The following is a 20,098-nucleotide window of genomic DNA, read 5'->3' as shown; positions in this document are numbered from 1 at the left end:
AGGCTGCCATGCGCATGCCTAGGCTGAGATGGTGCGCCATGAGCTTGCGATGGTGCGCCTAGCCATGCTAGGTGCATTCTAGCTCGAAGTGGCCTAGCATCCACATGGTTAGACCATTGTGGTGCTACGGCTACACTCGTACTTGTCGCTTATGATTTTGCGACGCTCGGTCTCGACGCCCTATGCTCTATTTCCGACGTATGTATTCGTAAAACTCTGCTGACTCATTAAATCCTTTCGGATTAATTCGTCGTCTCGGATCGGTGATTCGATTGGGTTCGACCCGAAGGGTTCAGTTAAGATTAAGCTGTAACATCAATTGCACATTGATATTACTAATCGGAAGCGGCCTCCACCTAGGCATTCTGATCACTTGACCTTACTGAAGAATTAGCTCCGTAATAATTCTGAACCCTCTATCGGAAGAATACACTTGTTGGAAGGACACCATTCTTTTCAGTTTTGACTGTAAATCCACAAGAGTGGCCTCATTATAAGGAGCAACGTCTGAAGAAGAAAGAACCCGAACTGCATCGGTGTAATGGCCATCACAAAACTTCATACGACACTGCTTGATATTACGCTCTTCCAAATCAAGGTCCTCATCATCAACCACCGACAAAGTAGGAGAATCCTTTGCCAAAGTTTCCCTCACAAGCTGCAAACTACCACCTGGTGCACTCCAAGAACAAATAGCATGGGAAATACTCTCTTCTTGATGCCGACATTTTACCGATGACCTAGACTCCTGATTACTCCTCGGGTGAAAGGTTTTAAGGGTGCAAAGAGGCAATGCTAACAAAGAGACCCAGCTAGAAATGTCATCAAGTCTAGAGATCACCTTATCAAGAGAATTTTTCAAAACCCTGACTACTCCGCGGGCGAAAGATTTTCACTTATTTGATTAGTTTTTGAAGCCGAAGCACGCGGTCGTCCTCAAGATTTTGAATATGAGTGTTTGACGGGTGAAGCTGTACCATGTGTACTAACACAATAATGTATTCAGGCTTGTAAGACATTTATTAATAGGCCTGGTGTATGTCTACTAGCAGTCGCAAGAGTACCTCTAGTTTGTTGTTTTACTCTTCCTAAAAAGGAGAAGACCATTACCTAATGAATAATAAAAAAATTCAATTTATGCTACTATTTTTTATTGCCTAACAATGGTCTTTTGTATCCTTATATGGCTAATCGTTTAAATTATTGAATATTAATTGCAATAGGGCTAAAAGTATGATTGTAATATATGAAATTAATACAACTTTAGACCTTTTTGTTCATGGATAAATTTAAATCTCACAAAGAATTGTTTTGAAAAATTTTTAAAAAAAAATAAAAATTACAAAAGATTAAGTAATATAATTTGCTAAGTCAGCATAATATGGTATTTAATTAAAGTTTCTTCTTAAAGTTGTGAATATTAAGAAATCCTCCTCGAATGAAATATTGTGTCCATTTCTGTTAAACTTACAAGTTGAACGATAAAATAATCGATTTTCAACAAAATAAAATTAGGCAAAATTGGCTAAAACAATACAAATTATTACTTGGGTGCGCTTAACAGCACGAACTTTAAGTGGAGCAACAAACAACATGAATTTTGGGGGTTGGATGTCGTAAATGACATAAATGATTTCCGGTCTCTGGCTATTTTTTTTAAAGTAATTAACTCCCTTCTCCTTCACGTGACTTCTATAGTCACTAAACTTGATAATGGGTTCTACTCAACATGTTATAGGTGATGGTAAGTTACCATCCACATTCATTCTTCTAATTTCATTTAAGGAAGTTAGCTAGGAAAATATTCAGGCCAAAGTGTGTACTGTCCATAGTATACTACTAGTCATACTACCAAACCACAAATTATTCTAGATCAACACTAGCTATATTATCACTAAACAATACTTCGTATAAACCATTAATAATTGTGTAATACTCTGGAACAAGATAGAGTATCTAACTTAGTAAAGAACAATATTTACCTCAACACCCACTTTGAGTCATAAATCGGATAGATAATACCTGCATCAAGTAATTTCATAACCTCTTTCTTGACGACTTCCTGCATGTTAGGATTCAACCTACTCTGTGGTTGAATACATGGCTTGTGATTTTCCTCTAAATGTATCCTGTGCATGCAAAATTCAGGGCTAATACCCTTGAGATCATCAATACTGTACCCAATTGCCTTTTTGTGGGTTTAGAGAACCTCTAGGAGTTGGGAAGTTTGGGGTTCATCAAGTGCAGTACTGATGATCACGAGGTGCGGTTCCTACTCATCTAAAACTACATATTTCAAGTTAGAAGGGAGAGGTTTAAGTTTGGGTTTCTTTACCTCCACAAATTTTTCTACCTTATCGCTTTCCTTAGGGTCAAGTTGCTCATTTGCTAGAGCTTTTTCAATAGCATCCATCTCACTGCTCCAAATGCCAGCATAACCTGCAGATACATCACAACAAAGCACTTCCTCTAAGGGATCTTTAGCAAGGACCTGTGGTAAGCTATCATGACAAATAATATCAATCACATCAATACTACAACAATTTTCCTCTAGTGTAGGTTCTTTCAAAACTCTCCCTAAAGGTGATATTATCATCCGCTACAGATATAGTGAGTTTTCCATTTTTGACATCAATAATAATGGCTCCTTTAGTGTGGAGGAAAGGTCTACCTAATATTATAGGAATTTGTATATCTTCAGCCATGTCAATAATAACAAAATCTACAGGGATAAAAAAATTTACCATCTCTGACAGGGACATTCTCTAGAATACCTAAAGGGTATTTAATAGAACGGTCGGCCATTTGTAGAGTAATGTTAGTAATTTTTAATCACCCACATTAAGCTTTGAACACATAGACGATGGCATAACGCTTACACTAGCACCCAAATCACATAATGCTTTATCAATAATGAAAAGATTCCCAATATGACAAGGTATAGAAAAACTATCGGGATCCTTTAATTTAGGTGGGGATTTGTTTTGTAGTAATGCACTACATTCCTCAGTAAAAGCTACAATATCAACCTCATTAAAGGCTCTCTTCCTAGTCAATATATCTTTCATAAATTTAGCATATGCAGGTACCTATGTAATTAATTCTGTGAAAGGAACTGTTACTTGCAAATTCTTAACAACCTCCAGGAACTTACCAAACTGCTTGTCCAACTTATTCTTGAGATGTCGATTTGGGAAAGGTAATTTGATTGTAGGGATCTGCACTTCTCCGATCTTATTTTGAATTTTACCCTGCAATTTATCATTAGAAGAGTTACCCTAGTAGAAAAATTGTCTTTTACCACATGACATTTGCTACGGTTAATATAAAAACTGTAGCAATATATTAGTAATTTTAGAATTATCTCAATGAAATGAAGAAAACGCTACGGTTAACATAAAAACCGTAGTTTAAATTAAAACGCTACAGTTTAAATAATTGTAGCATTTATAAACTACCCCGCCCAAAACAAAAAAGAACAAAACCTTGTTTTGTTTTCGAACCAGCCACTCAATTCAGTCTCCTTCTTTGTCTACTCTTTCCTCTTCAATACTCACCAACCCACACTAAAAATCAATTCACTCACGTCGCCGCCGATTTGGGTTGCCGGCGAATCCTCTCCCTCCGCCATTCACCGCCGACGTTTTGGGTTGCTTTTCCTCTCCCTCCGCTATTTCCGGTCGACCTGCTGCGTCCGCCATCTTCTTCGGCCAACCGTTCAATTGCCAAGCCTCTTCCTTCAACTCTCAGCCCTTCCTTCAACTCTCTCGATCTAAACCCCTTTCAGCTCGCAATATCTGAACGTGCAACAACTCTTGCTTCCTGACGCGCGTGCCAGTTGCGCCCTACTCAGCCTCCTAGTCGCGCCATCAGTGGTCCTTCTGGTAAGTCAGCTTCTCTCTCTTTTTTTCTCTATTTCTCTTACCCAATTTATCTAATTTTCATATTAATTTGTGATTGTTTTATGATTTAATTTCAATAGGAAAGTAAATATGAATGAAATTAATTTTGTTAATTCATGAAAGGGTTTTCTGATTATATGAAAAAGTTTTAATTATGGGAGCTTAGTCATTATTTACAGCAATACGAGCTGAAATTTTAGCTCTGAAATACGGGTTGTAGTTAGCTAAAAATATGCAGATTGTTCAGTTAGAAGTCCAGTTGGACAATTTTGCTTTTTTTTTTTGGTGCACACGAGGGGTTAGGCCCCGGGAAAAACAATAAGGAAAAGAAAAACAAATGTGGAACCAAGCGTGGCACCGCCACACCAACCACATCATTATGCAATATACGACCAAGAGCTAAAGGCGGGACTTGAATCAACTCAAACTTGTTGTTCTGTAAAACTCCTTACCAATCTGCAGCTTGGTTTGTTTCACGATAAATATGTATGACTTTAACTTCCCATTCCGGCTTCGCTATTAGGCTTTTGCAGTGAAGAATGTCATGAATACACTCTCCATTATAGTCATCCAAGCTTTTGAGAATGTGAGATAGAGCTTGATTATCGACTTGGACCTGCAAATTCTTAATCCCCATTCGACGTGCTAGCTCCAACCCGTACTCCACAGCAAGAACTTCAGCTTTAAAGGCCATACAGTGACCAAGCTTTAAGGAGTAAGCATACTGCATTCTGCCAGTGCTGTCACGTATGATCCCCCCTCCCCCTTTTAGCAGCCCCATCTGAGTTTAATGACATCCATCCAGAAGGAGGTGCCATCCATTTAATGAATCTTTCTCTTCTCACCATCCCCCACAATTCTCCAAACCTCCTCAAAACGTTCTAACAAAAACGTTTTAACATCAATTGGAATTTCATTCGACCTACCAAATGCAACAGCGTTCCTCCACCTCCATAGCCACCAAATAACAATAGCAAAGTATGTTGGCCAAATTTCAGGAGATAGATCATTGCGCCTTTGTACCTTGATGTTTCGAATCACTCATTGTTGGAGAGAGCCATTTCGGAAATCAGGAGCGTTTGCAGGTCCTCCCACTTGACGCCACACTTCTCTCGCTGCTTTACAATCTCTAAGGATATGGATAGAAGAAAATCGCTAATAATTGAGATTATTAAAATGTATTTTTCTTAAATAATAATACTGCTTAGAAGTGATTACATATATATTTCAATTAGTAATTTTTCCTCCAAAGAGATAAATGCGAGTGTGACCTTTTTTTTTTTTTATTCAAATGAGGATATCCAAGAAGTGTAAACACAAGTCAATAGAATATGTTTTACAAAGCAAAATAATTAAAGAGAGTAAACCAATGAAAGCTGATTGTGCATTGCGCTCAAAAGCAAGATACAAGGCTTTAAGGGATCGTTTGGTTAGTGTATTTTTTGGATTGGAAACAGATTCGATTAAACTAATACTATTACTGTATGTTTGGTTTGATGGCATGACAACAATTACCATTACTCTTAGGTAGTGGTTACCCCTCATTTGTTATCTTTACAAAACTTGGGGTAACAAATACTCTTACCCTCCTCTTAACAAATATCATTTTCATGGTTAAACCAAACAAATATAAAGGTAATAACTAAATAATTCTTTTTAACCCTCTTATTAGTTTCCTTTCCACTCCATTTCCATTTTCCAAACCAAACGCCCCTAAATAGAAAACGAAAATAACAAACTCCAAAATGAACTCCTACAAATTAGTGACCTGTACTTCCACTAACGGCTAGAATAACTTACCACTAAGTCACTAACAACAACTACATTATTTTAATCAAGAATCCTAAGCCTACCAACATTCCTAATTAATAGGAACAGATTTTGACCATATTACTCAACAAGAAGCAAAGACTAAACAAACATCAGCAATAAGACTAAACCAGAAAGCAATGCGTTGGAGTATTCTTATGGCTGGTCCTCCATAACAGAGTATTGTGCAACGCCAATAGGTACAAACGGTCACTAACAGAAGACCCTTGCTGTAAGCTGTGCCCGAATGTCAAAGAAAATACACAACTAATGTTTATTTTTTAATAATCCTAACTATGGGGTTAGTTTGCCATTAATAGTCCCAACTAGTCATCAACCTAATATAGCAGGTTGCTTTGACACGTGGCATCACGTGAGTGGTCCAAAAAAAATAAATTAAAAAAGCCCGAAAAATTAAAGAAAAAAACTGAAAAATAAAAAAAAAAAAAAAAAAAAACGTCTCCTCCCTACCAGCCACCCCCCTCCCCCTAGTCTAGTCGGAATCTGCTGCAACCTCGCCGGAAACCTCCCCTTTCCCCTTCCAATGCACCGAAAACAACCACCTTTCCCAGCCCCACCTCCGAAACTGCCCCTCCCCTTCCCCCCAAACCAACCCATTGACAAAGATCCATTCTTTTTTTTTCATTTTAATTTCTCATGAACAAAAGCTTTTTACTGGGATTCAGGAAATGGATTACGAAGGCTTGGTAGTGGGTCAAAGTGCAACCTTGTTCAAACCACCAAAATCAAATATTTAAAGGAAAATCCAAGTGTAGCATTAATGGATCTGGGTTAATCAATCAAGAAAGATCCGACCCGTTTGCCATCCGCGAAACCACCACCCTCCCACCTGCTTGCTTGCTCGCGAAACCACACCCCCTCGCACCTTTTCCGGCTAGCTTTCTCAATTGGAAACCCCAACCTCTATCCTTATTTCCTTTTCCGGCTAGCTTTCTCAATCTATGCAATTTTTTGAGTTGATTGAATTTCTCAATGATCTTTGTGATTTTGATTTGGTTTATTGTTGAGAGATTGGGAGGTGGTTTTAGGGAAGAGGGGATGGTGGTTTAGAGGGAAGGGGAGGGCTGACGGCTAAGATGGTTGAGGAGCGGCTGTTGTTTTGGGTTTTCTTTTTTTTTTTTTTTTAAATTTTTAAATTTTTTTTTTCTTTTTAACTTTTTTTTCAAGACCAATAGAAATGTGACACATGTAATTATAACTAAAAATAAAAAAAAAATTAACCTGCTTATCAAGTTACCGGTCATCCAGGTTTACTAGTGGCAAACTAACCCCATAGTTAGGATTATTAAAAAAATAAACTTTTGTTGGGATTTTTAGAAGTAAATCGCTCATAGTTGGGATTATTAAAGTGTATTTTTCCTATTATCTAATTATTCGATTCGAGAGGATGCAAAATGTTTTATGTTTTTCGATTGTGTTAGTTTGAGTAGAATTTCTTTTTATTCTTGTGAAATCCATGTCATTAACATGTGTTAACGCTTGATTTTGTCTTAGGTCCCTTTATGTTGAGCTTTTGACAGATTATAGACATTAATTTGATAGAAGCTAATATTGGTATGTACTTTTCACATTTTCTTTCTTTATTCTCTTTTTTAATATCTTTAATGGTCATATATATGTTATGTTTGAGTGTAATTTATTTATTATGAAATTGATATAAATAGTGTTTGACATGTATAAGTAAATTATTTGCATCCTCATGCCTAGATACCCGTTCAAGGCAAACTCATTAGGAGTATGTCTTGTATAGTCCCCGGTGGAGACTGTTCTTGGATGTTTAATCTCACTTAGGTGTTGAATGTATGCCTTATTTTTTATTCTAAGGAATATCTTGGCTTGTCATTTCCCTAAGTTGTTCTCCGGGTACATATGTAAGTAAGCAATTGCCTACATCGTGTACTGGGAGAACAGGCGTGACACATGGGAATTCAGAAATGGGGTTGAGGAATTTTGTCGTACCGCCTTAGAGTATCGGGAGCGTATCGAAAGTGAAAGGATTTATTGTCCTTGTTTATATTGCAACAATGTGAACTTGCTTAGTAGTATTAATTTGATTAGGGAACACCTATTTCGCTATGGTTTTAAGCCTCTATACCACATTTGGATTTGGCACGGTGAGGAGGAAGTGTGTATAGAGAACTCAAATGTGCATCATGTGCGTCCTATAGATGATGATGAGGATGACAATGTGTTTGACAAGGATAATAATATTGTGGATGATGATGACATGGATCGTGTGGATGATCTAATGGAGGGGGTGAACGATGATGTCGAAAAACGGTCTTGTATTTTTGAGTCACTGTCAGAGGTGTTGAAAAACCCCTTTACCCAGTTGTACTAAGTACACTAAGTTATCCGCCATTTTAACACTTTTCAACATTAAAGCAAAGAACGGATGGCAATGAACTTCCCAAGTCTAACTACTATGCCAAGAAACTAATGTGCCCGTTTGGATTAGAGTACAAGAAGATACATGCTTGCCCGAATGACTGTGTGCTTTACCAAAAAGAAAACAAGAACTTGGATGCATGTCCACGTTGTGGGGAAATCTCGTTACAAGCGCTTAGAGAGTGATGGTGAGAAAGGGACTCCGGCTAAGGTGTTATGGTATCTACCTATAATACCAAGGTTAAAGCGCTTGTTTTCGATAGAAAAAGATGCAAAGAATTTGAGATGGCATGCAGAGGGTAGAAAGAAGAACGGTATGCTTAAGCATCCCGCTGCTGATTCTCCTCAGTGGAAGAGTATTGACATGCTGCAGAAGACATTCGGTGATGAAAGCCGAAATGTAAGGCTAGGACTTTGTACGGATGGGATGAACCCATTTGGTACTCTTAGCTCTCAACATAGTACATAGCCAGTTCCATAATGAATAATATGACTCTTGCTTTGCCCAATTCCATATTTTTAAGTAAACGCACAAAATAACACTCATATTATGTCTAAATTACTTAGTTATGAATATCTAGGACCAATAATATCACTAATTTACCACTTTACTTAGTTTTGGGACTAAACATGACCGTAATGGTCCCAAAATGAGCAAGGAAGACTTGTAACATGTCCATTTCCCATGTGTGTAAGTAAATAAGTAACATAGCACTCATATCATGTCTAAAGTACCTAGTTATAAGTGTCTATGTCTTTAAATACCATTAATAAGCCAATTTACTTAGTTTTTTGACTTATTGAGATCAAAGTAGACTATAGATAGGCAAAATGACTTCAAATTTGCCCGAATGCCACGCTTTAATGGGAATGAGTAAAATGACACTTAAATCATTTCTACGGTGCTTAGTTATGTGTTTCTATGACTTGTAATGCCATAAATATTCGAAGTTACCTAATTTTAAGAGTACATCTATGTTTTAATGTATATGAATAAAGTACACTCAAACTATGCCTTAAGTACTTATTAGTTATGAGTTTAATTATACGCTATAAATTTCCATGCCTTTATTTTTTATTAATTTATAATATACCTCTCTTATAATTTGTCTTATTTTAGGTTTCCAAGACGGCTCAATTTTTGACCGATACTTTGTTGAAATTCATGTGTCGATTATAGTTTAGTTTGGAATTTAGATTAGAATTATACTTGATACATGTTTTGTTTACAACTTGTTCCCTCTAGGTTTTCTCCTTGGGAGGGTTTTTTTGTTTCCTCTAGGGTTTCTCCTTTGGGAGGGTTTTCCTAGCCTCCATTGCTAGGTTTTTTTAAATTTTTTTTTTGAAGGTTTTCCTTCTCTTTTCTCCCTTTTTCTTCCATCTCTACCATCTCTTTCCTCTTGGTCTCGGTTGTGAATCTTTATAGGGGATTCCCCTGGTGTTCTTACCGGTGATAAGCCCCAAAAAAAACCTTTTAATTGCTTTCAATAAATAAATATCATCCTTGAGATGATTTTTCTCTTGATTTTATTTTCTTTTATTGTTTGTATGGCAAAAATTGAAGATCTAGGGTTTCATAATCTCTACAAGAGTCCGAAAGACCAAATGAGTATTTTCACTCAAACAACTACGCATCAGTGGATTTCAAGCCGAATCAGTGCGAACTTACATATTTTATTACTTCAGATGAAGTTTTTTATTAAGGGGATTGATAATCAAATCTACAATGTATTTAGTTTTAAGGTGTGTAGTTGTGTTGAAATTCTTGATTTCTTAGGAATTATGTGTAAGTGCCGTTTAACTATATTTTATTAATGAAATCCTTTTTTCTTGTCAAAAAAAAAATAAAATAAAGATACATGTTTTGTTTATTGTACTTTGAAATGCACATTTATATATATATATATATATATATATATATATATATATATATATATATATATATATATATATATAGAATTGAGATCATGTGAGAACCAAGGTGAATAATAGGAACTAGGAACCAATCTGATCCTTTGATTGCATTTGATTTGACGGTTGAGATGTCATCCGCGTTTTTGCTTCAGTAATGGCATTTTGGTAAATTTAAAGTATTTAGTTTTAAAAGAAAAATGATTGGTTTTTGTATTCTTCCAATTCATTGCTCGCCCTTTTGTTCTACCAAGAAAACAACAGCAATTCTCCGATCCCCTTGCGTCTTAAATCTGAGCCAAGAATTTCCATGGTTGAACCGAAGAACTTCGAATTAGGAATTTGAAAGGTTTTTTTTCCTGATTCTTTGTGTTTTCATTGTTGGTTCGATTGAGGTTTTCCACTTGTTTGCTTGAATTAGGGTTTTTTTTTTTTTTTTTTTGGTGTGATTTACATTTTTACAATTATATGTTTGTTTATTTAAGATTTCATTTGCTAAATAACGGTTTTGTGATTTCAATTTGCTTGTTTCATTTCTATTTATTGGAATTAAAGGCTTTGTCTGGGGCTTATTAAGTTAATAAGATATGGGAAGCTGCGACTATGTCATAAGTTCCGTGTAATCTTATTTTTCAATTATTTACTCTTTCTAATCGAATTTCAATAATAATAATAATATATCAGATAATTATGTTATGCTTCAATTAATCCAGAATTATAGTTGTGCCATATTTTAAATATCTTTGATTTGCCTTTGGCATATAATTTTTAAATTGTTTGAATGCTGAAAATGCTTATTCCTGGCTTGAACTTGTTCTTTGGAACTTGAATATGTCATAAGAGGTTTGAGGCTTTGTTTTAGAGATAATGTGGGAGTAGTGAAGGTTTAGCATAGAGGCCCTTGTTTGAAGTAATGGTTTTGATTTCATTTGATAAATAGTGGTTTTGTTGAAGGTCACTGCCCTCACTGTTGTGGTTCTTGTAAAGGCGATCAATGTGAGGATTACCGTGCACATTAAACACAGTTTTACGAGCCCAATTCGATTATATTATTTACTGTTGTGCTTATATTATTTAATTTTGTGCTGATATTACTTACTTTTTTAGTTGATAATGATTAATTTTTGGTAATTCTTGTAACAATTCGCTTGCTATTTTTATTTGATAGTGGAAAGCATAGTCCTTAACCCTTGTAGGGATTTGGAATGTATTATTAGGAGGAACTTAGACTTTCCTGTTTTAGAACTCCTATGTTTTTTTTTTGTTTTTTTCCTAGTCTTTGACCAATCATTCGTTTTTAATTGGTCTCTAAACTCGTTCTTACACACAAATAAGTCAATCTATCGTGAATATGTCTAGCCTTATTGCATTCATTTGTCATCTCTAGTCTGCTTGTTTGATTGGTTTTAAATGTTGACAAATGAGTCTCTATCCTCAATGTGCAACATCTAAATAGTATCTACTGACATGAGCTTTTTGGTTGTTGATCTCATCCCTCAAACAGAAAGCGAAAAAAGGCTTGGATTGAATGGTTCCAACCAGATCTGAAAAATGATAAACTGATGGTCACTTTCATACATGCATCCTTTTAATATTCATATTATATAATGGCCTATAATATAAGTAAATTAAGTAAGGATTTAATTAGTGAGAGTAAAGAGGCAATTAGCATTTCAACAAGGACATCACCTATTCTTTGTTGGTGGAGAAAGTTTCTCCCGAAGCATGATTCAGATGTACAACCAATGCATGATGTTCTTAGTAACGTGGTAGACTTAATCCATCTGGCATAGCTCAATTCTCAACCTATGACCATTATGAGATCAAAGCATCCTTTGTAACTTCCAAACTTCACCCATAAGCATATTAATGCATATTAATGGTAAGGTTGATTCCGTAAGGATCGAGAGTTTGATGAAGTAAAGCAATAGAGGGTTGGCTATTACCTTGTAGAATTAATATGGATCTGTTGTGGTCCTGTTACTTGATGTTTGGTTTGTTGTCTGTTACCTTTATTTATTGTTTGCCCTACCTTGCTGCATCATTGGTGATAGGGAATTTTTACTTATAGGTCTATTAATCTATTAAATTGAGTTGCTTGAAATGATATAGAGTTTCTAACCCCTCATGAGTTTACTACGTATACTGTATAGATGATTTGATTTACTTTTGATTTTTTTTTTTAAATGTTAAATATATATTAGCCTACTAGCTCAATTGGTAGAGCATTGTGCAATTGCACAAAAGATATAGGTTCAAATCCCACGTAGGTTTGTGTAATCTAAAGATTAAAATTCGTAATAAAGTTTAGTTATTTGCTTTTGATCATATTCCTTTTTTTTGTTTACTTTAGATATAGTTTTATTTACTTTTAATTTGAAACCTCTACATCGAACTCAATATATTTGTTTCTTAAAATTTGACTCATTTTGTAAGGATATGAAAGTCAAATGACTTGGAGTTTATGTGCTATAACAAAGTTTCCTTAGTCATTTATCATTTCAATATAATTTATTATTCGTATACTTTAGAGCTAATTTGATTTACTTCAATAATGTTTTGATTTACTTTTTAACATTATTTATTTACTTTAGAGTAATTATGATTTACTTCTGACATATTTTGCTCAACTTTTGATTTCTTTTAATAGTTATTTTGATTTACTTTAGAGATATATTAATTTACGTTTTTAGTTTTTCTACTTACTTTTGGGATATTTTGATTTACTTTTGATGTATTTTGAATAACTTTAGAGTGTTTTATAATTACTTTTTAAGATAACATATGTAGGAATCGAACCTACACCTCTATGCATCCACATAGTGCTCTACCACTTGAGCTAATAGGTTTACTTTAAGGTCTTTTTTATTTACTTTAGATTAGATTTAATTTACTTTTACTTTAGAGATAATTGATGTAGGAATTACCTTATTCATCTTCTGTATTTTTATGTAGGATCATCTTTTAGAGCTGGATATAGAGTTGTTATGTTATTACCATGTCTGAAATAGATGGCTTAGGCTTTTCAGGCTTAGGTGCTGGAGTAGGAGCGGACTAAGGTTTTTGAGGCTCGCGTGCTGGAGCAGGAGCCAGAGCAAGAGCAGGCTTAGGTTTGTCGGGTTGGGCAGTTGAGGGAGGAGCAGGCTTGGATGGAGGCTTGATCTCGATGCTCTTAATGGATTTGCCAGCTTTGCAGCAAAGCTTGTTTCTGATCATCTTAGGACTGCAGCAAACCACGGTGATTGTCACCGTGTTATTCTTTTGATTGAACACTTGGTCTCCTATTTCTCTTGTCATTAAATCAAATCAAATCATATAACTCAGTCCAATTTCATTCATATACTTCTTGAATCATGCATATAAATATCATAAAGTATGGCATAAGCATAATGATCGATATTAATAAGAATAATGAAAATGATGAAGCAAGAAGGAAGAGACTCACAAGGGATTTTGCAGCATCTGCCAGGATTCTTCAAATCACATATATCTAATATCTTCAATCACTATCTCTGTTGGGGTTCTGCCAGGGGTCTCCGACCATATAGCTTGACAATTTCAAGAGCATCAAATTTTAGCTCAATGTCTTTAAATCCAAGCCTCTTAGCAAGCCTCACTCTCATCCTTGCTGCTAGAGCCTCAGCGAGCTTCACAGATTCAACAGCGGATCTGCCACAGCAAGAGCTTCCCCTCCAAATCTCGAATGCAGACCCCCAGCCCCACGCCAATCCCCTCCATAACTGCAGCATTTGTGTTTACCCGCCCATCACCGGGTGCACCCATTTCTCACGAGATAAAACCAATCTCTCCCCTGTACTCACCTGAACAGACCCAGCTCCCCCTGAGATAGCAGATGCATAGAGTTTGAAGTCTTCCACGAGCTTAAAAAAACCCATGACACCCACCATCGCATTCTGCCATAGAGCCTGATGAACAATAGAGTTGCGGTAAGACTAGGTAGCTCAGGCAAATTACTTTTGGAATATTTGGATTTACTTTTAAGTATTTTGTATCTACGGACTACGTTTGCAAATTCTGCTATATTATAAGACTTAAACTAACAGTAATTGATATAAATTATAACCTTGGGACTTCCTCCAACCTAGCTTTGTAGGATTTACTTGCTTTCATTCATCGTAATACTAACAATAAGTCAATATTCCAGATTCAGTATATAAGAACATTGCCAAGAATTTAACAATTTCAGCATGTTCATATTGTATGAAAATTTAATTCTCTAAGCCAAATTGAATTACTTTTACTAGTTTTCTATATACTTTTATAAACATTACAATAAATTAAAGCAAGCAATTTTGAATAATCATCAACACACACAAAACCTATACTATAGAAAATTCTTATCGCACATTATCATATACTCTAAAATTCTGTAAAAACAAAATAACTAAAATTATAATTAAAAGAAATACTATTTGAAGCCAAAATATCGTGCAAAAATTCGCTCAACAATTTGTTCGCACCAATTAGCACAAATTTGAGATCCAAAATATAATAAAAATCAGGTTAATTAAAATAAATACTCATAAAATTTAATTCGCATCGAGTTGTTGAATAACTTCTTAATTTTACCTAAAATCATATTACAAAATCAATGGAGTTCGCAAAATTCGAACTCTAAATTCATTAAAAATAATTAAAAAAAAAATCAAGAAAAATTCAAACGACATACCTTTTTAGACATCGATTCTGCAATTAATGGAGGTTTTCCAGTTCGTGGAGCAGAGAAATAGTGCTGGAGGAGAGAGATTAATGGCGGTGAATGATCCAGTTTGCAGAGGAGATCGAGAGAGCGTTTGAGGAGAGAGAAAGCTTGAGGAGAAAGAAAGTGGTGAAGGAGACAGAAAATTCACGATCGCGCTTCAGTATAGATCTTGGCCGTTCATTAAGGCGTGTTTCTTGTTAGATCTGACGGTCCTCCTGAGTTCCTAGTTCCTATTATAAGATTGGTTCTCATTATAACTTGGTCCTACATATATACATATATATAGGGTCAAATGAGAAAGACTTTATAATGAGAAGTAATCTCATAAGTTCAAAAAAGATGATCTAATGGCTCTCATTATAAGCTTCATTAATGGCAAAATTGTAAATAATAATTTTCTCTATTTCTCTCTCCTCCTCAAATTCCTCTAGTCATCTTCCTCTCTTTCCTCCCTCTTCATCACTTATCCCCATTATTTTTTTCGTAGAGTTCAAAAGTAGATTCAATAACTTATGAAATTTTCCCCATTTCTCTCTCTCCTCCCTGTTCCTCTCCCTTTCGCTCCTCTCTAACTATCTCTTCTCCCACCCTTTTTTTTTCTCTCAGTTTTCAAAAAAAAAAAAAAAAAAAAAAAAAAAAAAAAAAAAAGAATCATGACTATGATCAATATGTCGTTGAAAATATATGGAAACAGGGGAATATATCAAAGAGTGAAGATTAAATATGCATAACTTTTATGCTATATTTGCATTTTATATGTACAAAATGTGCATATATAATTTACAAATTATGTGCAAATTTATTAGCAGAAATTTGCAAATCCTCTATACTAAATATGCATATTCTTATCAAAAGCACATATTGTTGAATATTCAATCTATAAATGATTAAGGTATGTCTATTTATGATTTAAAGTCCGGCCAATTGCTGATGATTTCCATAATTCATCTTTTAATAACGATACGAGTTCGGGAGTGTAATTGACATAAGAACTCACCTAAAGTAGCGAAGCTAAGAAATCCGATCCTTATTACTAAGTTTGCAATTTGCTCATAATCATAATTACTTTATCATCTCTAAAATTAGAAGTTAGAACTTTGAATAAGCTTTAATGGAAGAGGGAGAAAGAAAATGTTTCGGTGAAGAGGAAAATGAAAGTAAAAAAACGAATGTGCATAATTTTTGTGCTGAATGTGCATTTTACAAAATTCCTTCTCATCCTTCTCATTGGATTGTACAAATATTTACAGAAAAAAATGCAGGCTAATGATGTTTTAATTAAAAAAAATTAAAACGTAAGGAAAACGCTACGGTTCTGCTGAAAAAACCGTAACAAAATGTTGAAAAACGCTACGCTTCTAAACCGTAGCGAATTGATTACCTTATTCACTACGCCCACTAGTGTTACGTTTCAAGACCGTAGCAAATACCCCAAAAAAACCCGAAGCGAATGTCCATTTTTCTATTAGTGTTAGTTTTTCCCTGGGCCCCTACATTATTAGTACAACAATATTTGGAATAATAGTATTAGGAACGATAGGTTCCTCATCTTTGGGCATAGAAGGCCCATCATAATTTTAACCACTCCTTAATGTGATGGCGTTTGCGTGATCTGTAGGTTGTACTGGCTGCGATGGAATGGCTCCCTGTTGCCTGGTTTGTAGAGTAGAGGAAATCTGCACAATTTGATTGTCTGTAATTTTATTATGAGCAATCAAAAAATCAATTTGCGCATCCTTACTCTAAATCTGCTTCTGCATGTTGGCTAATATCGTTTTAATTTCGGCTAGGGCAGGATCGGTAGGTGGAGCTAGAGTTTGTTGTTGTGGTTGTGGAGGTAAGGGTTTAGCACATTAGTACTCCGGTAGGAAAGGTTTGGGTGGTTTCGGAGGCCAGGATTATAAGTGTTTGAGTATGGGTTATTTTTCCTATAAGCTTCAAAGGCATTAACTTGCTCCACAAAATTCCTACAATCTTGTGCCCAATTACCTACAATTCCACAATTTGCAAAAAAAGCGTTAGAATTAGTATTATTAATAGCAGAAACATTGACAACGGAAGATGAATTAGAAGTAGTAAGATTGTCTAATTTTTGGCTAATAGCAGTCGGTTGAGCTAGCAAAAAGGATACAGAGTCGAAATTATGTTTGCCCTTATTGCCTAATCCTCTAGGATTCCTATATTGGGAATTATGAATAGCCATGTCTTCGACAACTTTGCTTGCTACGCTTTTATTCGAATTCATGAACCTTCCGTTAGCTGTAGAATGCAAAATTATTCTTGAATTATTTCCATGCCCGTTGTCGAAGGATTGGATCAACTGCCACTATGGGGCATTCTCTCTGCATATCCTTAAACTTTTCCCAAGTTTCATATAAAGATTCGTCAGCATCTTGGGAAAAATTATGGAGTGAGCTTCGTAATAAAGCGATCTTCTCTGGAGGATAATACTTATTATAGAAATTTAAAGCAAGAGAGTTTCAGTCAGTAATACCAAGTGAAGTTTTATTCAATACATTATACCATAATTTAGCTTTACGACACAAAGAAAAAGGAAAAATAATCTCTCTGATTTGGTCCTGTGTGACCCCAGCTTGTCTAATGGTGTTGCAATATTAGTAAAAATCCAAAATATGAAGATTATGATCATTATTCTTAGTTCCGCCAATTTGTTTCCTCTCGATCATACTAATAAACCGAGGTTTGATCTCAAATTGCACTCCTTCAAGATTCGGTGGAGGAGCAAGGTGTAGGAGATCTGTCAAGGATGGTTGCAAATAATCGCTGAGCTTGCGTCCTAGAGGTGGTGGTGGTGGATTCATGTCTGATTCTTGATCTGTAAATGAATCTGTATCGCTATAATCATATGGAGGGTACAAAGGTATGTTGCCGCCAGAACCTGTTTATACTTGTCTGTAGAGGTTCTTCTATCTATGAAAAGAGCGTTTGATCTCAGGATCAAATGAAATGTAACCTGATCTAGAACCCCTGGGCATAAACACAGAACTGAACAAACAAATGTGAGAAACTGTCCTAAAGAACTTGCGCTCTTTAAGACTACAGAAAATAATCTAGACTACAAAAATAATCAGAAATAAAAATAAAACCGTTTCCCCAGCAACGACGCTAGATTTTGACAGGCTAAAGTCGTATTACCTAATCAAAAGTGATTCCTAAGTCCTCTAACTGAAGCAAATAGTGAAGTAGGGTCGAATCCACAGGGAAACAACGTTCTTTTATTACTAATAAATTAATATTATCTAAATTATCAGGTAACCAATTGTGATTTTATATGAATTATACTACAAGAAATAATTAAACTAAAGAAATTAAAAATATAAGAATATCAATAAACTAAACTCTAGGGCATAGGTTCACTAATAAATAATATTCCGGGATGAAAAACAACAATCAATGCATAAATTAACCAGATTATAAAGGGATTTCGCTATGTATTTGTAGGGAATTTGTCAAACTCATCTTTAAGCCCTATTGTGGTTCATGTTTTTAAGCATGGCGGCGCTCAAAGGATTAGAAGCTAGAGAAAAAGAGTCGCCAACAAGTTTTAGGAACTTGTAAACCCTTCACAATCACAATTGGTTTAGAGAACCTTCACAATTATCAATATAGATTTGGGATCAAACTCTCAGAACTATCAACCTTTCACGTCGAGGTCGAAGGCAACGTTGAGTATGGTTTAGAGAGTATTCGAATCTCGCGAAGGAGGTATTGTGGATAATTTAGATGTATCAAGGATGTTTTTAGGCTAATAACATGGATGATTGATTTTGATGATGATTGGAGCTAGGTGGTTATAGCTAATTGTTGATGGTTCTAGCTGATTTTAAAAATGGGGAAAACGACCTCTATTTATAGGGAAAAAAGAGAGCCGAAGCAATCAGAAAAGATCAGAATTTGAATCGAAATAAATCTCTTTCATCACGGGGCGACAAGCTTATCGCGGCGCGACAGTGTCCATCTTTTGGACTCTCACATGATTATTGGGTCGTAGGTAAGGTAGACCTAGGGTCCGGTTTAGGCTTGGTTTAGTATTTTGGCCATAACTAATTATATATCCTTAAACCCAAGTGTAGGTTAATATACCTACACCCTCATGGTCCCATCCACCCACCTACCAAATAAAGTTAATAATAAAAAAAAATCAGATTATACATCATCACCACCTTCATCTTACCGTTTAAAAAATTACATCCTCCATTTTCTCTCTCCAAAAATCTCCTTCATCTCTATTTTCTATTCCTAAAACCTCCATCCTCTCAATAATCTCTTTCTAAAAACCTTCAATTTTTCCTCATAAGAGTTTCATCATAAACTATTCACGTCACCACTTACCAAAACTTCATCTTCGACGCAAATTCATTGATGAGGCACTTATTTCTCTCTTCTTTTTCCAATTCAACAATTTAATATAATTGTAAATGTCGATTACATTACCGTAATTTTTTTTTTGTTTCCCAAATTGATTGTCAGACCAAAGCATAAAAGGAAATCTTAAAATGTTAGTTAAATTATATTGATGTCTGATATACTTTATTTTATTTTATTTTTTTCTTTTTTTTAGGTCTAAAAATATTGGTAAGAAGTGATATAATCATGGTTGAATTATGTTAGAGTTTGAAATTTTCTAGCATTTTGTAGAGTTAAATTATGTTGTGTTCTCATATTATAAGATTATTGGACAGAATAAGTTGAAAATAATATACAGTTGCTGTAATTTTTTGTTATTTCGTAGGAATGTTACGAATGGTCTTTTGATAAAATAATCCTTCTTATTTTGATAGTTGTTCACTTTCCTATTAATAGATGTTCATTTATGATATAAAAATATATGGTTATTTACATATAATAGATTATCATTATATTTTCTATAAAAGTTGATTTTTATATACTTCTTCAATTCTTTTCTTTAATTCTAAGGAATATAAGTATCTTGAAATATCCATTAAATTTTGATATATATTCATACTCATTTGGATACATGGTAAAAAAACACATCAACAGTAATTTATTTCAATTTTGAATTTCATTATATACTCATTCTCATATGAATACATGTCCAATCACATTTTAATACTGTAGTTTGTAGTTGCTCATGCATATAAATTTCGTGTAAATTTAATCTGTTATAAATATTCATTTGTAGAATTATTAATGTTCACATTGTAATAACTGAAACTAATGATAAATTATCAATTTGATTATAGAATCAAAACATCAATTCTTAATTAATACCAGTATCGCTTATTTCATTAATTTAAATTTTTTATTCGATGAATTTTGGCTATGAAATGTAATCTATCGTATATGTTCATCTTAGGTGGGA

The 20,098-nt window shown here is 34.7% G+C and overlaps 1 long non-coding RNA gene across 1 annotated transcript; it reads right to left on the bottom strand.

The window, feature by feature from the left end:
- Nucleotides 1–381: 381 nt before the first annotated feature.
- LOC110709446 lies at nt 382–15,613 on the bottom strand. Its single transcript, XR_002508941.1, has 4 exons — nt 14,722–15,613; nt 13,477–13,957; nt 3,155–3,251; nt 382–2,439 (listed from the first exon to the last, which is right to left on the bottom strand). It is a non-coding gene; the product is annotated as an uncharacterized LOC110709446 (long non-coding RNA).
- Between the last annotated feature and the right edge of the window lie 4,485 nt (nt 15,614–20,098).

The sequence above is a fragment of the Chenopodium quinoa genome, unplaced genomic scaffold (assembly GCF_001683475.1).
Source record: "Chenopodium quinoa cultivar QQ74 unplaced genomic scaffold, ASM168347v1, whole genome shotgun sequence".
Taxonomy (NCBI): Eukaryota; Viridiplantae; Streptophyta; class Magnoliopsida; order Caryophyllales; family Amaranthaceae; genus Chenopodium; species Chenopodium quinoa.
Note: the sequence above shows the minus strand (reverse complement) of the source record. Positions and strands in the feature narration are given on the sequence as shown.